Source organism: Rattus rattus, chromosome 12 (genome assembly GCF_011064425.1).
Source record: "Rattus rattus isolate New Zealand chromosome 12, Rrattus_CSIRO_v1, whole genome shotgun sequence".
NCBI classification, from domain to species: Eukaryota; Metazoa; Chordata; class Mammalia; order Rodentia; family Muridae; genus Rattus; species Rattus rattus.
Genome location: NC_046165.1, coordinates 59927633 through 59940606, shown reverse-complemented (window position 1 = coordinate 59940606; position 12974 = coordinate 59927633). Strand labels below are relative to the sequence as shown.

At 42.3% G+C, this 12974-nt stretch overlaps 1 pseudogene; it reads left to right on the top strand.

Annotated features, from left to right (window-relative positions):
- Window positions 1-1804: 1804 nt before the first annotated feature.
- LOC116913182 lies at window positions 1805-2152 on the top strand (annotated as a pseudogene).
- The last annotated feature ends 10822 nt before the right edge of the window (window positions 2153-12974 follow it).

The window sequence follows — 12974 nt, the reverse complement described above, 5'->3', positions numbered from 1 at the left end:
TCTGGCTAGGACTTCGAGAACTATATTGAATAAGTAGGGAGAGAGTGGGCAGCCTTGTCTAGTCCCTGATTTTAGTGGGATTGCTTCAAGTTTCTTTCCATTTAGTTTAATATTAGCTACTGGTTTGCTGTATTTGGCTTTTACTATGTTTAGGTATGGGCCTTGAATTCCTGTTCTTTCCAGGACTTTTATCATGAAGGGGTGTTGAATTTTGTCTAATGCTTTCTCAGCATCTAATGAAATGATCATGTGGTTTTTATCTTTCAGTTTGTTTATATAGTGGATTACGTTGATGGTTTTCTGAATATTGAACAATCCCTGCATCCCTGGATGAAGCCTACTTGATCATGATGGATGATTGTTTTGATGTGCTCTTGGATTCAGTTTGCAAGAATTTTATTGAGTATCTTTGCATTGATATTCATAAGGGAAATTGGTCTGAAATTCTCTTTCTTTGTTGGGTCTTTGTGTGGTTTAGGTATAAGAGTAAATGTGGCTTCATAGAAGGAATTCGGTAGCACTCCATCTGTATCAATTTTGTGGAATACTTTGGATAGTATTGGTATGAAGTCTTCTATGAAGGTCTGATAGAATTCTGCACTGAACCCATCTGGACCTGGGCTCTTTTTGGTTGGGAGATCTTTAATGACTGCTTCTATTTCTTTAGGAGTTATGGGGTTGTTTAAATGGTTTATCTGTTCCTGATTTAACTTCAGTACCTGGTATCTGTCTAGGAAATTGTCCATTTCCTGCAGATTTTCAACTTTTGTTGAATATAGGCTTTTGTAGTAGGATCTGATGATTTTTTGAATTTCCCCTGATTCTGTTCTTATGTCTCCCTTTTCATTTCTGATTTTGTTAATTTGGACACACTCTCTGTGTCCTCTGGTTACTCTGGCTAAGCATTTATCTATCTTGTTGATTTTCTCAAAGAACCAGTTTTTGGTTCTGTTGATTCTTTCTATGGTCTTTTTGTTTCTACTTGGTTGATTTCAGCTCTGAGTTTGATTATTTCCTGCCTTCTACTCCTCCTGGGTGTATTTGCTTCTTTTTGTTCTAGAGCTTTTAGGTGTGCTGTCAATCTGCTGATATATGCTCTCTCCTGTTTCTTTCTGCTGCAGTCAGAGCTATCAGTTTTCCTCTTAGCACAGCTTTCATTGTGTCCCATAAGTTTGGGTATGTTGTACCTTCATTTTCATTAAATTCTAAGAAGTCTTTAATTGTTTGGGGTTTTTTTCCCCCTTGGTCCCTGGGCTATCTAATCTCTGGTCTTTGAGGCTACATCTCTGTTTAGTTTCTATGAACGGTCTTATAACAGGAGAAGAAAGGGGTAGAGTTTACCTCTCTCTACCTCCCGCCTTTTGTTTAATCTCTAGCTATCCTTTAATGTGGTGATCGAAATTCTGAAGAGGAGCAATTGTCATGTTTGCTCTTTCTTAAAATCACTCCATAGGCAGAGACACAGGAAATGGTGTCCAAAGCTGATCACGATCTCCATTCTCAACAGTTGTCCTTCGAGCCTGACAAGCTACCAAATGCTAGGGGTTAGAACTTCGCAACAAGTGCTGGCCTGTGAGCTCTCTCACTGGTGTGACGAAAAGGCCTGCTGAAAACAGCATAGCTTGTCTCATAGTCTGAAAGTCCAGTCCATCATGGCAGAGAAGCTGAGGCAGCAGGTGTAGGAGGCAACTGGTCATGTCCGAGCCACAGGAGCAGACACAGAGAGACACTCACACCTGGCTTGTTTTGGCCACTGATTCAGTCTAAGACCTCAGCCCTTGGAATGGTGCCATCTACATTTAAAATGGGTATTTCCTTCTCCCGTCTCTTTGGCCTCTCCGGTAGAACGTCATCCTTTGGAAAGCATCGCAACAAGACGCATGCGCTGTGACACCGCTGTGGCTCTAAGGCCTACCACCTTCAGAAGTCGACCTGTGGCAAATGTGGCTACTCTGCCAAGTGCAAGAGGAAGTATAATTGGAGGGCCAAGGTTAAGAGGGGAAACACTACCGGGACTGGTCGGATGAGGCACTTAAAGATTGTCTACCATAGATTCAGACATGGATTCCGTGAAGGATCAACACCTAAACCCAAGAGGGCAGCTGTTGCAGCATCCAGTTCATCTCGAGGATTTCAATCGGTCATAAAATAAATGTTCTGGTTTCAAAAAATTTTAAAAAATAAAATAAAATAAAATAAAATGGGTATTTCCTCCTCAGTTAAAGATTTTTAGAAAGACTCTCAACCCTAGGCCCAGAGGTGTGTTTCCTGGGTGATTCTAAAGCCAGTGGATTCAACAACGAAGATTAGCCACCACAGAAGGGACGCACTTCACCCCACAGCCTCCTGTCAAAATGGTACTTGAGAGTGTGGTAGAGATGGCTCGATGGTTAGTTAAGAGCACTTGCTTCTCTAGCAGAGGAACTGAGTTCAGACCCAGCGCCTACATCCTAACCCAGCCAGTCTTTCATCTGAACTTTCCCGTCATTTAGGATTTAGATGGGACGCCATGTGGTATGTTACGTATCTCATGTGTAGACCAGAAGCCTAAACGGACCCATGATGAAACTCAGAAGCCTTGAGAAGGTCACTTTGCTGACCCCCATCAAGACTATTTCCCCCAAGTAAGCGTGGCGCGCGCACTCTCTCTCTCTCTCTCTGTCTCTCTCTCTCTGTCTCTCTCTCTCTGTCTCTCTCTGTCTCTCTCTCTGTCTCTCTATCTCTCTGTCTCTCTCTGTCTCTCTGTCTCTCTCTCTGTCTGTCTCTCTCTCTCTGTCTCTCTATCTCTCTCTCTCTGTCTCTCTGTCTCTCTCTCTCTCTCTCTCTCTCTCTCTCTCTCTCTCTCTCTCTCTCTCTCTCTCTCTCTCTCTCTCTCTCTCTCTCCCTCTCCCTGTCTCTGTCTGTCTCTCTGTCTCTCTGTCTCTCTGTCTCTCTGTCTCTCTGTCTCTCTCTCTCTCTCTCTCTCTCTCTCTCTCTCTCTCTCTCTCTCTCAATCTGCTCCAGTCTGAGTTGCATCTTTGCCTTGGGTGGAAACATGACTTCTGAACTGCCAGGGAGATGTGAGATCACTATCTAGCAGGAAGATTTCTATAAAAGAAGGAAGATAGAGGAAGATAGCGCTGTCTTCCTTCATCCAAATGGGCCTGTCAATCATCCAAGCAGGAAGACACCCTTCAGAAAGGCTATCTGCTCACAGGACTTTATAAAATACTTATAGAGCCTACCCATAAGGTGGCACAACGGTCTCTCTGGTCATTTGTCCACTGTCAACCCATGAGAATGTTTTTCTGTCGCAGTGGTCCCTTTGGTCTTGGCCCACCCTTAAGCACATTTCCTATTTATTATTTTGTAATAGTTTCAGCTCTCTTCACACTGTGTCCCTGTCTGAATCATTTTGATGGAGAATACAAGGCCTGGGGAGCGAGCTGAGGGGAAGCCATGGTGAGATACTGCCGCCTCACGTACAACTTCATCTGGAGACAAAGCCTTTAAAGAAATAACTAGGGGCATCTGACAAGATGGCTCTGTAGACAAAGATGTTTGCTGCCAAGCCTGACGATCTAAGTCTGATTTCAAGATCCCACACGGTTTTAGGAGAGAACCAACTCCCAAAAGTTATCCTCTGACCTCCATAGGCATGCCGTGACATGGGCAAGTGCACAAGCACGTGCACACACACACACACACACACACACACACACACACACACACACACACACGAACATGCACAGGCACACACAAGCATGCACAATTAATTAGTGTAAACATTTACGCAATTAAAAACAAAGGTTAATTAAGGCAACATGAGAATAAATGGGTAGGCCTGAATATTAGTTATATTCTCACGGATTTGACACAACCATATGAGGAACAGAAACAAGATGGCCACCCACAAGCCAAAAAGAAATCAGCTCAGCCGAGCCCTCGGTCTTGGATTCCCCCCCTCCAGAACTATGAGGAAGTAAATTCCTGTTGTCTCAGCCCTCCAAGCTGCGGCACAGAGGTGGGGCAGAGATCTACCAAGCCAAACACTACCCTGACTTATTTTAAAATCTGCCAATCATTTACATTCCCTTTGAGTTTAATCCCTAAAGCAGCCAAATTATTACTTCTGAGTCTGCCCGGACGTATGGCCCTTCTTCATTTCTTTAATCAAAACGAGAGTCCCCAGTAAAGCATGTTTTTGCTGGTAGGCTGTAACGTAATCAAATAGGCACTATATGTTTTAATGAATAATTTATATATTGTGCCAGTATTAGCTTGGCAATTATCTTCCTACCGCTTGCTGGGACCTAGCCACAATTATTAATATGTTGGTGTGCTGATTATTGAGATTTCAGAGCAGCTTCAATCAAGTCAATAAAAGAAATGAAAAAAAATAAATTATAATACATTCTACAAAATGTACCAGAATATATAGGATCCACAGATCCTGATTTTTTTAAAAAAAATAATTAAACAGCAAAGTAGAAAAGAGAAATTGGCTGGAATATCAAACATTCACATAGCAGTGATGAGCATTGATTTTGCATAATGATTGGTTTACTCGATTCAGTTGCTGTTTCAGGGATTGGGGAAAAAAATTCATGTGAACTGAACAAAATACACTTAAAGTGATCAAAGAGGAGATGCCAACAGAATACCAAGAGAACCAGCAAACAGCAAAGAGAGCCTGGCCTGCTTTAGCAGAGGATTAGTGCCTTCCTGTGAACGTAGCTTAATCAGATTCATGGACACTGACAGCACAGTCAATGTTGTGTGCAGCCTGACCTACTGCTCCCTGGCCACCTCCCTTTCCCTGTCCCTAAGCCTCTCTGCTTCATCTGGAAGGTCTTGATCTCTTTTCACCATGCCTTCTTGTTTTATGTCCTGTTAATTATTTTCATTGTTCCTCCATTCATATGTGGTGCTTTGAATCACATCCACATTCATTTGAGGGCCTTTGTGGATGGACCCATATCTTCAAATGGTTGTCCATGCAGAATAACCAAGCACTTCGAAGGTAGGGCCTGTCCTTGTCTATATTTCTTGCTAATAGTAGACAGAGATAGGACTTAAATGTAAAACCATTTTGCTCCATATTCCTAGGGCCTCCTGCCCATGTCCTCTTGACATAAGGCAACTTTTCAGTTAAGGAAATGGATACATTGTAGCATGTTCATATAACATATAACTGTAGATGAATGCATGATATAGGTGGGTGCATGACACTGGATAAAAGAAACCAGACATGAGCAGGTAAAATACTGAATAAGTATCACAAAACTGATTTAGCAAGGCAGATAGAACTAGGCTGCATGGCAGAAGTCATGGTGGTCAGATGGAACAGGAGCCAAGAGGCACAGCACCATGCTGCAGCCTAGAGTGGCCTGTGATCTCCTCAGAAACCTCCATTCAGGTGAAGTAGGTACTCTTGACGGCCACTGCCAAAAAGCAATCATGACAATATATAGCAAGCCAACAGCCTACAGCAAATTAAATGGAGAGAAACTTAAAGCAATTCCACTAAAATCAAGGGCAAAACAAGGCTGTTTCATTCTCTTCCTATCTATTCAACAAGGTACTTGAAGTTCTAGCTAGAGCAATAAGACATCTAAAGGAGATCAAGGGGGATAAAAATAGGAAAGGAAGAAGTCAAAGTATCGCTATTCACAGATGATATGATAGTATACGTAAGTGACCACAAAAATTCTACCAGAGAACTCCTATAGCTGATAAACAGCTTCAGCAAAGTGGCTGGATACAAAATTAACTCAAAGAAATCAATAGCCCTCCTTTATACAAATGGGACAAGAAAGAGCTTAGGGAAGCAACACTCTTTACAATAGACACAAATAATATAAAATATCTTGATGAAACTCTGACAAAGCAAGTGAAAGACCTGTATGAAAAGAACTTCAAGTCTCTGAAGAAAGAAAGAAATTGGGGGAGATATCAGAAAATGGAAAGATCTTCCATGCTCAAGGATTGGTAAGATTAACATAGCAAAAATGGCCACACTACCAAAAGCAATCTACAGATTTACTGCAATATCCATCAAAATCCCAACACAATTCTTTACAGACCTTGAAAGTACAATTCTCAATGTCATAGGGAAAAACAAAAAACCTAAGATATCTAGAACAATCCTGTACAATAAAAGAACTTCCGGTGGTATCACCGTCCCTGATTTCAAGCTGTACCACAGATCAATAGTAATAAAACTGCATGGCACTGACACAGAAACAGACAACGTGATCAATGGAATAGAATTTAAGACCCAGAAATAAACCCACATACCTATAGACACTTGAGGGTTTATAAAGAGGCCAAAACCATATAAAGGAAAAAAGAAAGTATCTTCAACTAATGGTGCTGGTCTAACTGGATGTCTGCATGTAGAAAGAATTCAAATAGATCCACATTTATCACCCTGCACAAAATTCAAGTCCAAGTGGAACAAAGACCTCAACATAAAACTGGACACACTAAATCTAACAGAAGAGAAAGTGGGGAACCGCTTTGAACACATTGGCACAGGAGACAACTTCCTGAATAGAACACTAAGGTCAACAATTAATAATAAAGAGGACCCCATGAAACTGAAAAGCTTCTCTAGGACAAAGGACACCATCAGTAGGACAAAATGGCAGCTCACAGAATAGGGAAAAATCTTTGCCAACCCTACATCCGACAGAGGGTTAATATCTTAATTGTATAAAGAACTCAAGAAATTAGACAGCAACAAACCAAATAAAAATGGGGCACAGAGATAAACAGAATTCCCAACAGAGGATTCTCTAATGTCTGAGAAGCATTTTAAAAAAGTTCGATGCCCTTAGTCATCAGAGAAATGCAAATCAAAACAACCCAGATTCCACCTTATACCACTCACCAGAACGGCTAAGATCAAATAACAGCACAAGTGACCAAAAGATGCCCCATCACACTACAAGGATATTTGTTCAACTATGTTCATGGCAACTTTATTCATAATAGCCAGAAACTGGAAACCACCTAGATGTAACTCAACCAAAGGATGGAATACTGTTGAGCTATTAAAAAACGAAGACATCATTAAATTTGCAGGAAAAAATGGATGTAACTAGAAAATATTGTCCTGAGTGACGTTAACCCAGACACATAAAGATATGCATGGTATGTACTCACTTATAAGTGGACATTCACCATAAAGTGCAGGATAACTAGACCTAAATAACAAGGATGGTCCAGGGGAGGCTGCTTGAATTTCACTCAGAAAGGGAAATGTGTTTTAATAGACACTGGAGGTAGATGGATGGAGGGAACTGCCTGGGAGAGGGAGTGAGGAGAATAAGGAGAAGGCTGGGAGAGAGAACACTAATGGGGAGAGTGGGAGCAGCATCTCCAGGATGAACTGGAGACCTAGAACAGGAGATGTTCCCAGGAGGCTATGGTAGTGACCCTAGCTAAGACTTCTAGCAGCTAAGGAATATGGGAACTGAAGTGGCCACCTCCTGTAGCCAGGTGGGACTTCCGGGGGGAGAAGGGGAACCAACCCAGTCACAAAACCTTCTACCCAAAATTTGTCCTATTTACAAGATGTACAGAGAAAACAATGGAGCAGAATATTGAGGGATGCTAAACAATGACTGGCCCAACTTGAGAACCAACCCCTGACACTATTAATGATTCTCTGCTATGCTTACAGACAAGAGCCTAATGTAACTGCCTCCTGAGAGAGCAGATAGAAACAGATGCAGGGACCCACAACCAAACATCAGGCAGAGCTCCAAAAATCGTGTGTAAGAGTTGGGGATAAGATAGAGGGAGCTGGAGAGGTCAAGGACACCACAAGGAGACCTTACAGAGTCATCTAACCTGGGCCCATGGAGGCTCACAGAGACTGAACCACCAACCAAGGGCATGAGGCAGGTATATCTCGATCCCTACATGTTTGTTGGAGACATGCAGCGGGGTGGGGCATGGGGGGCTGTCTCGGACTCTGTTGCCTGCCTTTGGATAATCTTCCTGTAGCTGGACTGCCTTGTCCGGCCTCAGTTGGAGAGGATGCATTTAGTCCCGGGCAATTTGATGTGCCAGGGTGGGTCAACACCCATGGGGTGCTTCCGTTCTCTCAAGAAAAGGGCAGGGTGTAATGAGGAGAGGGGTTCATGAGGGTGAGACTAGGAAGAGGGAGGCTGCAATTGGAATATAAAGTAAATCGGTCAATTAATGAAAAAAATAAAAGCTCTCTAAGGCAAGTGAGCATGAAGAGAAACAGTTCACTAAGGGATGGTTTTGGAGGTTTCAGGAGTTAAGAGCAGTTGAGTTGTTTCACAGAAGGACCCAGATCAGTTCCTAGCACCCACCTGACGGCTCACGACCATTTGTAACTCCAGGTCCAAGGGGTTTGATGCCCTCTTCTGAATCCCACAGACACCAGGTACACATGAAACACACATGCATACATCCAGGCAAAGCATTCATACACATGAAACATAATAAATAAATCTGCAATAATATTAATAATAATAATAATAAAATAAAAAGAACGTGTTTTAGAGTTGTTTGTGGTGGTCTATACCTTTAATCCTAACACCCAAGAGCAAAAGGCAAGCAGATATCTGAGCATTCAAGACCAGCTAGTCTATACAGAGTGGTCCAGGCCACAGGGCTAGACTCTGTGTCTAAAAAAGGAGGAGGAGGAGGGAGAGGAGGAGGTAAGGGAAGGAGAAGAGACAGAGACAAAGAAGAGGGAGAGATTTAATATAATTTAATCTTGGTATTAAGAAAGGAGGGAGGGAGCGGAGGAGGGAGGGAGGGAAGGTAAAAGGGAAAGGAAGGAGCAGACTCTCAGCAAGGACAGGAAACACATATCATGAGAGGCAGCCATTTAGTATCTTTTTTTTTTTTTAAAGATTTACTTTATGTATGTGAGTATATGAATACACTGTCGCTGTCTTCAGACACACCAGAAGAGGGCATCAGATCCCATTACAGATGGTTGTGAGCCACCATGTGGTTGCTGGAATCGAATTCAGGACCTCTGGAGGAGCAGTCAGTGCTCTTAACCGCTGAGCCATCTCTCCAGACCACCATTTAGTATCTTAACAGCCACATACATGATTTTTGATAACTGTTAAAGTCATGTTGTTTAAAGAATTTCTAAGGAATATTTTTTAGTAAATGAATTCATAAGGTGTGGCAGCTGGGCATAATGGCATACACATTTCTTATTTAGTGTGTGTGTGTGTGTGTCTGTCTGTCTTTTTTTCTGTGTATCTGTGTGTATGTGTGTGTCTCTATGGTCTGTGTCTGTGTTTGTGTGTCTGTGTTTGTATGTGTTTTTCTCTCTGTGTCTGTGTGTGTATCTCTGTATGACTCTGTGTGTATATATCTCTGTGCATCTCTGTGTGTTTCTGTGTGCATCTGGATGTGTCTCTGTGTGTATGTGTATATGCCCATGTGTCTGTGTATGTGTGTATCTCTGTGTGTCTCTCTATATCTCTGTGTGTCTCTGTTGTCTCTGTGTGCCTGTGTATATCTCTGTGTGTCTCTGTTGTCTCTGTGTGTATCTCTGTGTGTATCTCTGTATGTCTCTGTGTGTCTGTATGTGTATCTCTGTATGTCTCTGTGTATCTGTATGTGTCTCTGTGTATCTCTGTGTGTCTGGATGTGTCTCTGTGTGTTTCTCTGTGTATGTATGTATGTGTATATGTGTGTTTGTCTGTGTGTCTGTGTATGTATGTATCTCTGTGTGTCTATGTATTTGTGTGTGTGTGTGTGTGCGCGCGCGCGCGTGCGTGTGCACGCGTGTGTGTGTGTACAGGGCTCGCATGCCACAGGCTTATAGAGAAACTATCAAGGGTTGAAAGAATCTTTTCTAAACCAGATCACAAAGGAGTTAAGATACGGTTTGAGACTAGAGAGACAGCACTATTCTTACAGAGAACCCAAGTTCACTTCCCATCACACAGGGTTCACACTCTCTACTGTCCTCCATGGGCACTGCATTCACATGCACAGACATACACAAGTGCATATAATTAAAGTAGAAATAAAATATGTTTTGATTTGCCCTCATTTGTACCCACAGGCTCATAAAGTCTGGAGAAATTCACATGGCACTAGAGTAAAAGTGAGTAATTATTTCTATAAAAAGACCTATCTTCTGGCTGGAAACAGTTTCTAGTCTTAGAAGATTCTCAGGAAATTGGAGGTTTACAGCTGGAAAAGGAGTAAGATTAAGCATCCAGGCCTCCAGTGGCGAACTGCTATTGTAACATTTTTATTTGACATATCTCTATAAAAAGGTAAGCTGGGTGTGGGGGCTCACACTGGTATTCCAGAACTCAGGAGGGGAGGCAAAAGGATGAGGCATTCAAAGCTAGCTTCAGCTACACACTGAATTCCAGACTAGCCTGGGGTACTTGAGATCCCACTTCCAAAGAAATGGAGGGAGGGAGGGAGGGAGGGAGAGAGGGAGGGAGGGAAGAAAAGGCAGAAAATTGTCTCTGTAAGAAAACTTTTTTTAAAAAATGGTTTTTCAAGACAAGGTTTCTCTGTGTAGCCCTGGCTGTCTTCGAAGTCGCTCTGAAGACCAGGCTAGCCTCCAACTCAGAGAGATTCATCTGCCTCTGCCTCCCAAGTACTGGGATTAAAGGTGTGCACTGCTACTGACAGACTGGAAACCTGTTTTAAGATTTATTTATCTTTTTTTTCCATTCATAAGTGTTTTGCCTGAACATATATATGTGTGCCACATGTATGCCTGGTGCCCTTGAAAGCAGAAGAGGCTTTGGATCTGCTAGAATTGGAGTTACATGTGGTTGTGAGCTGTCATGAGGGTGCTGAGATCCTCTGGAAGAGCAGCCAGTGTTCTTAACCATTGAGCCATCTTCCAGCCCCATGTGCAAAATTCCTGACTCTCCAATGACAGGTGACTTTAACCAGACCTCAGTCTGAGTAAAGAGTAAGGAGCCTCTTTCTCTAGCCACACTCCCTTTATTCTCTCGGTCTCTTTATCCAGGTTCATGGTGACCAGAGAGTAGGCAGGAGGACAGGAGGGAGTGTGGGGACCCAGGGTGCTGACCACATTCTCTTCCTTTGGTCACTGGCACTTGTAGTGGGTGCACTCTTTGTGAGACTTCACTAAGCTGAGCTCCTTCGAGAGCCAGACTTCCATGTAGACCCCATTTCAACTGTCTTGCTCGAATGCCATCAAAGTGTGCCCGCTGGTTCAGAGCATTTTTAACACTGATAATAACTGAGTCCCACTGTTTCTGAGTTCCACAAAAGGATACAGAAATAATAGCTTGCTGTACAAGTACCAGTACTCAGTGCAGGAACCCAGATTCTGTTTCCAGCACCCATGTTGGGAGGCTCCCAACCTCCTGTAACTCTGTCTCCAAGGGGTCCAACAGCTCTGTGCCCTGAGGGCACCTTCTCTTCCAGGCACATACCCATATGCAGATTTGTATAAGTTTAATGGAGAGATGGCTGCTGCCCTGGCTTCACTTCCCAGCACCCACTCATGGCCTCCAAACATCTGTAACTGCAATTCCAGGGGATTCAAAACACTCTCTGGCCTCTGAGCCATTACACAGACATGCATCCAGGCAAAACATCCATAAACATAAAATGAAAAAAATAAAGAAAAAAATCAACCATTCGATCTATTCTAGTACCCACAAAGTCAGAGAGACCAAATGAATGCAGAAAAATAACAATTTTCAGATACAGAAAAAAAAAGACACCTTGTTTAACCATCTAACCAGAGAATCATATACAAGTCAACTGTACCCAATGAGCAAAAAAAAAAAAAATTAAATAAAAAATTTAATATCCCCACAAGGAACAACACAATCAAAGAGGAAATCAATTAAAATTTACAGAATAGAGCTCATTCAATAATTTAAGATCCATAATTAATTGGTAGAATTGAAAGTCTTTGCATTTTCGCATCAATCTACAGTACATTGTGTTTAAAAATAATTCCACAGGTCCAAGTCACAAAGGCACAATTAACCACGATGATGATGGTGACCATGTTACGTTCTATCGACCAAAACCAGGCCTCTCCTAACCTGATTAGAGCCACACTCAATCACGGCATGACAGACAAGAAATGAATCTATAGTCTACCCTTGATTTCAAATAAGAGCTTAGGAAAATGGTTCCGAATATAAAATTATGGAAAACATGACAGTACATCAAAGCAAAGCAAGTTTAATTAGGCTTAGCTTGATAATTGCCGAAAACAAAGAGCCCGCCTCACAGCATGGCTGGGATAAAATCCAGCAGTAAGGCCGGTTGATCCAAATTAAAACCGCCCTATCTACCATCCCACATGAATCCTTTTATCTGAAAGCTACAGAGAACAAAGAATTTCAATTCCACGCAGAATTACACAGGGCTGGTCTCTTTTCATCGGGGTTCGGTTTGGCTAAAACCTGCTGATGTATGTTTCGAGTTGCTATTTTTAAAATCAGCACGTAAAGACTTTAAGATAAAAGCCAACAGACTAACAGATACTAGCAAAAGTTAGTGTTCCTGCGGCATCGGCAGATTCACGGAATCCGCTTCCGCTTTCCCCCCACAGGAGTCATGCGGGAACAAATGTCACAGTCTTGCAGCCAAATTCTCTGAATTATTGATTCTGTAGAAGGGGAATATAGAAAGCGGACTGTTAGGAGAATTACAAAATAGCCCCACATTTTTAAAATAAGTTAGAAATGTCGTAAATTAATTGGGGCGAAGTGTTCTTGCTATGTTAACTTTCAAAGGAGAAGAATGGTAGAAGAAACACTAGCTGTGGGAACAGGGTGCACTGCTCCTGCTGCCTGCCTTGGCCCAGTTCACAACCTCACTTTCATCAATGTCTCCTTTCCTGAACCTCCAGCAAGTTTCCAGCCATAGTCTCCACTGAATTAGCATTTAAACACATATGCGTACACGTATCAAAGGTTAGCTCATTTACAAAATCCTACCGAATAGTTAAAGAAAAAATATCA